Source organism: Erythrolamprus reginae (genome assembly GCF_031021105.1).
Source record: "Erythrolamprus reginae isolate rEryReg1 chromosome 13 unlocalized genomic scaffold, rEryReg1.hap1 SUPER_13_unloc_6, whole genome shotgun sequence".
Classification (NCBI taxonomy): domain Eukaryota; kingdom Metazoa; phylum Chordata; class Lepidosauria; order Squamata; family Dipsadidae; genus Erythrolamprus; species Erythrolamprus reginae.
The window spans coordinates 32,384-41,104 of NW_027248450.1; positions in this window are offsets into that span (position 1 = coordinate 32,384).

Consider the following 8,721-nt stretch of genomic DNA (forward strand, 5'->3'; position numbering starts at 1 on the left):
AAAGCTTTGCTATGCAAAATAGATGCTTTCCTACTGAGTATGCATTTTTCCCACAAGAAGGAGGGGGTTTAAATAAATACAGACATAATGAAGATGAAAACGGAGAAGGGCAGAGATATGGATGAAGATCTTCTTCTTCCTACTGTACTCTGGCAGGTACAAGGTCTGGTTTTTGGATCTGACTCCGTTAGTAGTTGTTCACTAAAAGGGGGCATTTACTCAAGGCTGTTGAGTCAGAATGATATCACGGAACACTCTTACATTCCCACCAAAGTGGTACTTCTTTATCTACTCATATTTGCATGCTATCAAACTGCTAGGTTGGCAGGAGCTAAGGCAAGAACCGGAGCTCATTCCATTATGTAGTGCTTGGGATTCAAACCTGGGCTGCTGGCATTCAGTTTCAGGTTGCAATTCAAAGTGTTGGTTATGACCTATAAAGCCCTTCATGGCATCATACCAGAATATCTCCAGGACCGCCTTCTGCCCCATGAATCCCAGTGACCGATTTGGTCCCACAGAGTTGGCCTTCTAAGTGTCCCGTCGACGAGACAATGTCATCTGGTGGGACCCGGGGAAGAGCCTTCTCTGTGGCGGCCCCAACCTCTGGAATCAAGTCCCCCCAGAGATTAGGACTGCCTCCACCCTCCTTGCCTTTCGCAAACTCCTCAAAACCCACCTCTGTCGTCAGGCATGGGGAAATTGATTCCCCTGGGCCGTTTCCGTTTTATGTATGGTCTGTATGAGATGTATGATTGTTTTTATATTAAGGGTTTTAAATTGTTTATTTGTATTGGATTTGTACTGTTTCTTGTTGTGAGCCACTCCGAGTCCTCAGAGAGGGGCGGCATACAAATCTAATTAATAATAATAATAATAATAATAATAATAATAATTCCAGCCAACAAGCCCAGAAATTTCCAAATCCTACACGGGAAGAAACCCGAATATACCAAGACCGTCTCATATATATATAATGTTTTCGTAGATTTTCACGGGTATATGTATGTATATTGTTCTGAGTTCGGGTTTTGCCCCGTGTTTTGCCACTCAAAATATTACACGGGGCAAAACCCGAACTCAGAACAATATACATACATACATACATACATACATACATACATATATATATATATGACCCCCACACTACATACTAGGAAGAAATGTCAGTTGCTAATATTTCATTTACAACAACACAAAGATTGGAACTCCAGCCTGAAGATGGTGAATGTGATTTCACCGAAACGTCGCATAGACATGCAAAACATTACACAGGGCAAAACCCGAACTCAGAACAATCTACATATATATATATATATATATATACAGTGATCCCCCGAGTTTCGCGATCCCGATCATTGCGAATCGCTATATCGCGATTTTTCCACCCGATGACGTCACTCCCTTCCTTTCTCATCTTTCTTTCTCTCTCTCTTTCTCTATCTTGCTTCTTCCTCTCTCACACTCTCTTCCTCCCTCTCTCATCTCTTTCTTTCCTTCTCTCTCTTTCTCTATCTCTCCCCCTCTTGCTCTTGAGCGGCAAGCAAACAGCCAGGCGGGCGAATGGGCAAGCGGCAAGCGGCAAGCGAGCAGCCGGACGGGCGGGCGAACGGGCAAGCGGCAAGCGAGCAGCCGGGCAGGCGGGTGAACGGGCAAGCGGCAAGCGAGCAGCCGGGCGGGCGAACGGGCAAGCGGCAAGCGAGCAGCCGGACGGGCGGGCGAACGGGCAAGCGGCAAGCGAGCAGCCGGGCGGGAGGGCGAACGGGCAAGCGGCAAGCAGCAAGCGAGCAGCCGGGCGAACGGGCAAGCGGCAAGCAAGCAGCCGGGCGGGCGGGCGAACGGGCAAGCGGCAAGCAAGCAGCCGGGCGGGCGAACGGGCAAGCGGCAAGCGAGCGGCCGGGCGAGCGGGTGACGGGCAAGCGGCAAGCGATCTTGGGTTTTCCCCTTTGCCTGGGCGGCGGGAAGACCCAGGGAAGGTTCCTTCGGCCGCTCAACAGCTGATCTGCTCCGCAGCGCGGCAGCAGCAAGGAGCCGAAGATGGGGTTTACCCGTTGCCTGGGCGGCCTGGGGGTCTTCCCCGCCGCCCACACGCAAACTCCACAATCTGCGCATGTGCGGCCATGGAAAAAGGGGCGCGCATGCACAGATGGTGTTTTTACTTCCGTGCCGCTGAAGATGGGGTTTACCCATTGCCTTGGCTGTTGGGCGGCCGAAGGGTCTTCCCCGCCGCCCACACGCAAACTCCACCATCTGCGCATGTGCGGCCATGGAAAAAGGGGCGCGCATGCGCAGATGGTGTTTTTACTTCCGTGCCGCTACATCGCGAGTTATCGATTATCGCGAGGGGTCTTGGAACGGAACCCTCGCGATAATCGGGGGATCACTGTATATATATAATATAATATAATATTATATTATTGTTATTAATTAGACTTCTAAGAAGGGTGGAGGCAGTCCTAATCTCCAGGGGGACTTCGTGGGATTCTGCTCCTTTAGTCTGTTGCTCCTGAGGCAATTGGCTGAATCGTTTTTGGAAGAGGAAACAAGGAGAGGCAAGTTGCCAAATTCACCAGATCCCTTGTCCTATAGCAGAGAAATAACCCAGCATCACTTGGCGCCAGTCAGCACAGCCAAATAGCTTGCAAACTGGGGAGCTGTGCCCCCAAACTTACAGGAAAGCACCTCAGGGCTCCTGCTGGATTAAAGAAAGATCCTGGTTCTCTTGTCAAGACTGTTCTGTCCGGCCCAGTTAATTATCAGTAATTAATCCCCAATGAAGATTTGAAAGTAAAGTCACTATGTATAGTTGTCTATTTACAAAAGAAATGTGCTGGAAACAGCAATGAAATCATAAGAATGTCAGTCCAATGCCAAAGTCCAGCATTATCAGCACAGTTCATAAGAAGCATCCAGCCATAAGGTAATAAATTCAAGTCATTAGTTCTCGGCGTTGACAGGTACTTACAAATGCTTTCAAAAACCAGGATTTCAGGATTGCAGAGAGACTCTTCGGCTGCTAGTTCTCTCTCTCTCTCTCGGAAGATTGAACTTCTGCACCAAGATTTCCCATCATCTCCCTCTTTTGTACTATCAGTAATGACAAGCTGTGCATAGAATTATTTAATGCCTAGATCTACGTCACTGCAGATATTCTTGTCTCCCTCGCATTCTTCTAATCCTGGAGGCTAATATTGGGTCCACAATATCCACCTACTCATCTGATTCCATCATTACCACAGCTGCGGGTTCTGCAGTCCCTGGAGGTTCCCCAGGCACTAACTCTCCCTCACTCCCCGATTCCTCTGGTAAACACCCTGACCTCTGATACCCAGATGGACCCAATTCATTCTCCTCAAAGTCCACAATCAAAGGAGCTGGATACCAGCCAACTACAAGAAAGACTACCTCCAAGGATGCTGAAGAAGTGAAATATCCATTACAACAGTGATTTTCAACCTTTTTTGAGCCGCGGCACATTTTTTACATTTACAAAATCCTGGGGCACACCACCAACCAAAATGACACAAATCAAATAAATAAATAAATAAATAAATACATACATACATATATACATACATACATACATACATAACCCCCTCGTATATACAATCCCATGTAACATCCCCTTATAAATACAGTCAATCATCAATCATCCCTACTCAAATTTATATCTCATTTCTGGGTACTTCTCCTGTCTTTCCCCCTTTTCTCTCTCATGTTTGTCATTTCTCTCTCTTCTTCCCTTTTTCCCTCATTCCTTTTCCCTCTCACTTCTCCTCTTTTTCCATCCCTGTCTCTCTCCCCCCCTTATTGTGTGTGTGTGTATACACACTGGAACCATTTCCAAAACCAGTTGAGGGCTGGGGTTTTTTCTCTTTTATTCTTTTCAAAAAGAGGTGTGGGCTGGGGGGCATTTCTTATTATTTGGGTGCTTTTTACCATATGCTTCAAGAATCACCCCTCTGTCTCTCTTTTGTTTCTCTCTCCTCTCATTCTCTGCCTCAATCATTTCTCCTTTTTTCTCCCTTTTGTTCTCATTTCTCTCTCTCCTTTCCTCTCCCTGTCTCTCTTGCTTTTTCTCTCTCTTGCTATCTCTTTTTCTCTTATTTTCTTTCTCTCTCTCTCTTGTTCTCTCTTATTTTCTTTCTCTCTCTCTTGTTCTTTCTCTCTCTTTCTCTCTCCCTCCCTCTTTCTCTTTTTCTCACTTTCTCTCTTGCTTTCTCTCTCTCTCTCGTTTTCTTTCTCACACTCTTTCTCTCTTGTTCTCTCTCTTGCTATCTCTTTCCCTTCCCCCCCTCTCTCTCTTTCTCACTTTCTCTCTATCTTGCTGTCTGTTGCTCTCACTCACTCTCGTTCTCTCTCCATTCTTCTCAGCGGAGGCTGGCGAAGGTGATATTCAATGTCGGGAGCGCGCGGGCGGTTGCGCGCGCTCCCTACCCCCCTGCTAGCCACTCGGAATATTCAAAATAAGAAAAGCCTTGACCGGCGAAGGTTTTTCTTATTTTGAATATTCCGAGCGGCTAGCAGGGGGGTAGGGAGCGCGCGCAACCGCCCGCGCGCTGGCCTCCGCTGAGAAGAACGGAGAGAGAATGAGAGTTGGGCCATTTTTTGTCTCCTGCGTTCCGGGTGCGGGAGGAGCCAAGCCGAAAGGCAGGAGACAGCGGAGGAGGAGAGGGGGCGGGCGGGGGGCAGCGCCGAAAGGCCGAGGGGGCCGGAGGCACCGTGGGGAGGCAGGGGCGGCCGCGGCTCCCTTCCCTTCTGCTGCCGGCGCCTCCCCGCACACACCCCCGCGGGCTGGCAGGGAGATGAGGAGCACGCTTTCGGGGAAGCGACGAGAAGCCATGGGCGCGACAGGGCCGACTTTCAAAGCAAACTTTGCCGGCCTCCCGCGGGAGGGTGCCAATAGCGGCGGCGGCGGGGGGGGGGGCAATAGCGGGGGGGCCGAACCGCCTCGCGGCACACTAGTGTGCCGCGGCACACCGGTTGAAAAACACTGCATTACAAGATAAAATACAGGAAATGGTATAAGGGCAGACTAGATGGACCACGAGGTCTTTTTCTGCCATCAATCTTCTATGTTCCTAACCAAGGAGATAAACTATCACAGTTTCCAGACTGCTTTTGCAACAAGGAGAAACAAGTAGAAGCTGTTGACCAAAATGAAATCCAGCCTGGAACTACAATGAATCAAGGGAACAGCTTGCCTCCTCTGGTTGTGACTGTTCCATCGCTGAAGGTTTTCAAGAAGGGGGAAAAAAAACCCTGGACAATTATTTATCCAGAATATATGAGGTCTCCCCCCAAGGTCCCTTCCAGCCCTACGATATCATTCCACTGCTTTCTTTCAATTCACACCCTGGGGAGGCAATATTTTGGTAATATATTACATTAATATAATGTAATATATTCTATATTCTGGATTCTTTGGGAGAGGAAAGGACAGGACAGGCTGCCAGCTGGCTGGGGATGATGGGTGAGGCAAGGTTGCCGCAGCGCCCAGCCAGCCAGCAGGGGGCAAAAGAGCAGCGAATCTATTTTTTTATCCCAAATTTCCCTTGATCAACTTATATAAAATAAATTCACGGAAAGAGAAGGAAAAAATAACAATGCAAAACTCTCCCAAACTTCCCCGCTCGCTTCCACCCACCTCTCCTCCTCCTTCCCAGCCTCGCCCCACCCAAAGGGCTCCCCCGGGCGAGCGTTTCGCGCGTCACTTCCGGCGAAAGCAACCACCCCATCCTGCCACGCGGTTTCCGCGGTTACCATAGAAACAGCTCCCTCGCCCCGCTGTCGCCCCGCCCCTTTCGGGTTTTCCAAGGCTTTCTGGACGGCGGGGGCGTTTTTAGCCGGTAGGAACGGGGGGGGAGGTCGAGGGGGGATTATTTCTTTTATTGTAGCTGTTTAGGGCTGTTTTCGTTGGGAGGGGGGGAGAGGGGTCACTTCTCGCGAAGGGTAGTTTTGTGGGTGGAGCCTCCATGTTCAGGAGCAGTCTATCGTCTCTTTCTTTTTCTCTCTCACATTTTTTGGGGGGAGTGGGGTGTGTGGACACAATACATTTCGAGGGCTGCCTGGCTGGAGAGGAGTATCCAAAGCCCATTGAGCTCAAGTCGCGCCACCCGTGGAAGAAAAAAATCTGTCATAAAAAATAAACAAATGAAGGAGTGGGAAAGGACTAAGTAAAAAATGAATAAAGAAAAGAATAGGGGAGAGAGGGAGGGAAGAAAAGAGAAGAGACAGAGGGAGCAAGAGAGGGAAAGAAAAAGAAACAAAGAGAAGGAAGGAGGAAGAAAGGAAGGAAGGAAGGAAGGAAAAGGTAGAAAGAGAAGTAACGAAATAAGGAAGGAGGAAATGAGGGAGGGAAAGAAGGAAAGATAGAAAAAGAAAAGGAAGGCAGGAAATAAGGAAGGAGGGAACAAGGGAGGGAGGGAAAGAAGGAAAGATAGAAAAAGAAAAGGAAGGCAGGAAATAAGGAAGGAGGAAACAAGGGAGGGAGGGAAAGAAGGAAAGATAGAAAAAGAAAAGGAAGGAAGGCAATAAGGAAGGAGTGAACAAGGGAGGGAAGGAAGAAAAGAGAAGAGACAGAGCGAGAGAGGGAAAGAAAAAGAAACAGAAGGAAGGAGGGAAAGAAATGAAAGAAAAGAAAGGAAGGAAGGTGATGAGGGAACGAGGGAGAGAAAGAAGGAAGGAAGGAAGGAAAGAACTGAGGGAGGGAGGAAAGAAAAAACAGGAAGGGAGAGGATAGAGAGCATTTAGTCCACCCTTTTCTGAGAAATGGAGCGTGAGATGTTAGCTTCTTCTAAGTTGGTGCTTCTTAAAGTAGGGCCCAAGGATCCCTGAGGAGTTGTGGCATCCGGTTTACCACCCTTCGCCGCTTTCCGCAAGGCAGACGGCCGCCCACCTTCCCAGGTCAGTTGGCCCCATAGACAGTTGGGAACGAGTGGGGGAGAGGTGGAACGTTCGGGAGATTGGGGGGAGGGCTGGCATGGAAGCTTTGCATTCCCCTCGCCTTGGGGGGGGGGGTTGTCTCCGCTCAAACCTGAGAGTGGGGCCCCGCTTAACTCTGAGGAGGGGGGGACTTCCTTCGACAAGGGGGGGTCTCTCGCAGGAGCGCCGGGAAGGGAGGGGGGGATTTGTGAGAAGGCGCCCTCTCTTCTCCGTCACTCCTTTGTGAGGTAAATTTTTGTGACGTGTTCAAAAGTAATCAAAAGTAATCAAGGCTATAATTTGAGTCTCATGTTTAGTTTATTTGATAGCTATTTTGGTAGCACCCTCAAAACTCTTCCAGATGTAGATACAACTGTGCCAGCAGTAAACCTGTGGGCGGTTTTGCTTGGTTTTTTATTTTATTTTTAAATTTTAGAACATAAAAAACTGCTTTTCAGTAATTATGGATTTTTAATGCACAATCTTTTCAATGTGCCCTCAAATGCTTGGAGGTAGGATAATTAAGTCATAAAAATACACCTTTAAAATAAGCCCCAATTTTTAGAGCTCATAGATTTTAATCTGTTTTTTAACTGGATGTTAGTTAACCAAAGTTGTATAACTAGTGGATGGCCACACAAATCAAACTGAATAAATAAGATATTATAATATTGATTGATTGATTGATTGATTGAGTGTTTGATTTGACTTGATTTGATTTAATTTGTATGCCGCCCCTCTCCGTAGACTCGGGGCGGCTCACAACAACAATAAAACAATATACAACAAATCTAATAATTTAAAAGTCACTTAAAAACCCTTATTTAAAAACAAAAACATACACAGAAACATACCATGCATAAACTGGAAATGTCTCAATTCGCCCATGCCTGACTGCAGAAGTGGGTTTTAAGGAGTTTACGAAAGGCAAGGAGGGTGGGGGCTATTCTAATCTCCAGGGGGAGCTGGTTCCAGAGGGTCGGGGCTGCCACAGAGAAGGCTCTTCCCCTGGGTCCCGCCAAACGACATTGTATAAATTATACAATGCTTCAAGTTCTAGTATTAGAAGAAAGTGCAATATTTATGGATTTTTCTCAGAATACTCTAAGCCTTCAATTTGCCCTCCTTTTATATATGTTTTCCCCAAAATAAGTTATCTCCTGATAATAAGGCCAATTGGGCTTAGTGCATGGCAATAAGGCCAAGTGCATATTTTAGGGTTCAAAAAATATAAGACAAGGTCCTATTTTCAGGGAAATACAATATGTATGTATGTATTATGCATGCATGTTGATCTATTGGAGAGCCCCATCTGATTCCGGGAATAATAAGCATTCCCTTTTAAAAATGAAGGGAAAGAAAAGAAATCCATATTTAAGAAAAGAAGAAAAAAATCTTTTCACCCCATCTTTTAATTTTTCTAAAACCTATACTTTTTATTACTACCCATAAAAACTGTGGACAGTAAATTACAAAATGACTACGGCAATGTCTTATAAAGAGAATCAAATAAAAAGGTTCTACCGATGGCACTTACCCCCAGCAAGAATATCCCAAATTTTCCCTAATTTTTCACCCAACTGCTGGAAATGTAAAATAAAACCTGGAACATACTACCATACATGGTAGACCTGCACACATGCAAAAAAATATTGGATAACTATTAAAAACATAATAGACCAAGTCACGTCAAACAACCTACCATTCAAACCCGAACTTTATCTCCTTGGCATATTTAGGCAAAACTTTACGAAAGCACAAAAATACCTCATTTTGCAAATTCTGACAGCGGCAAGG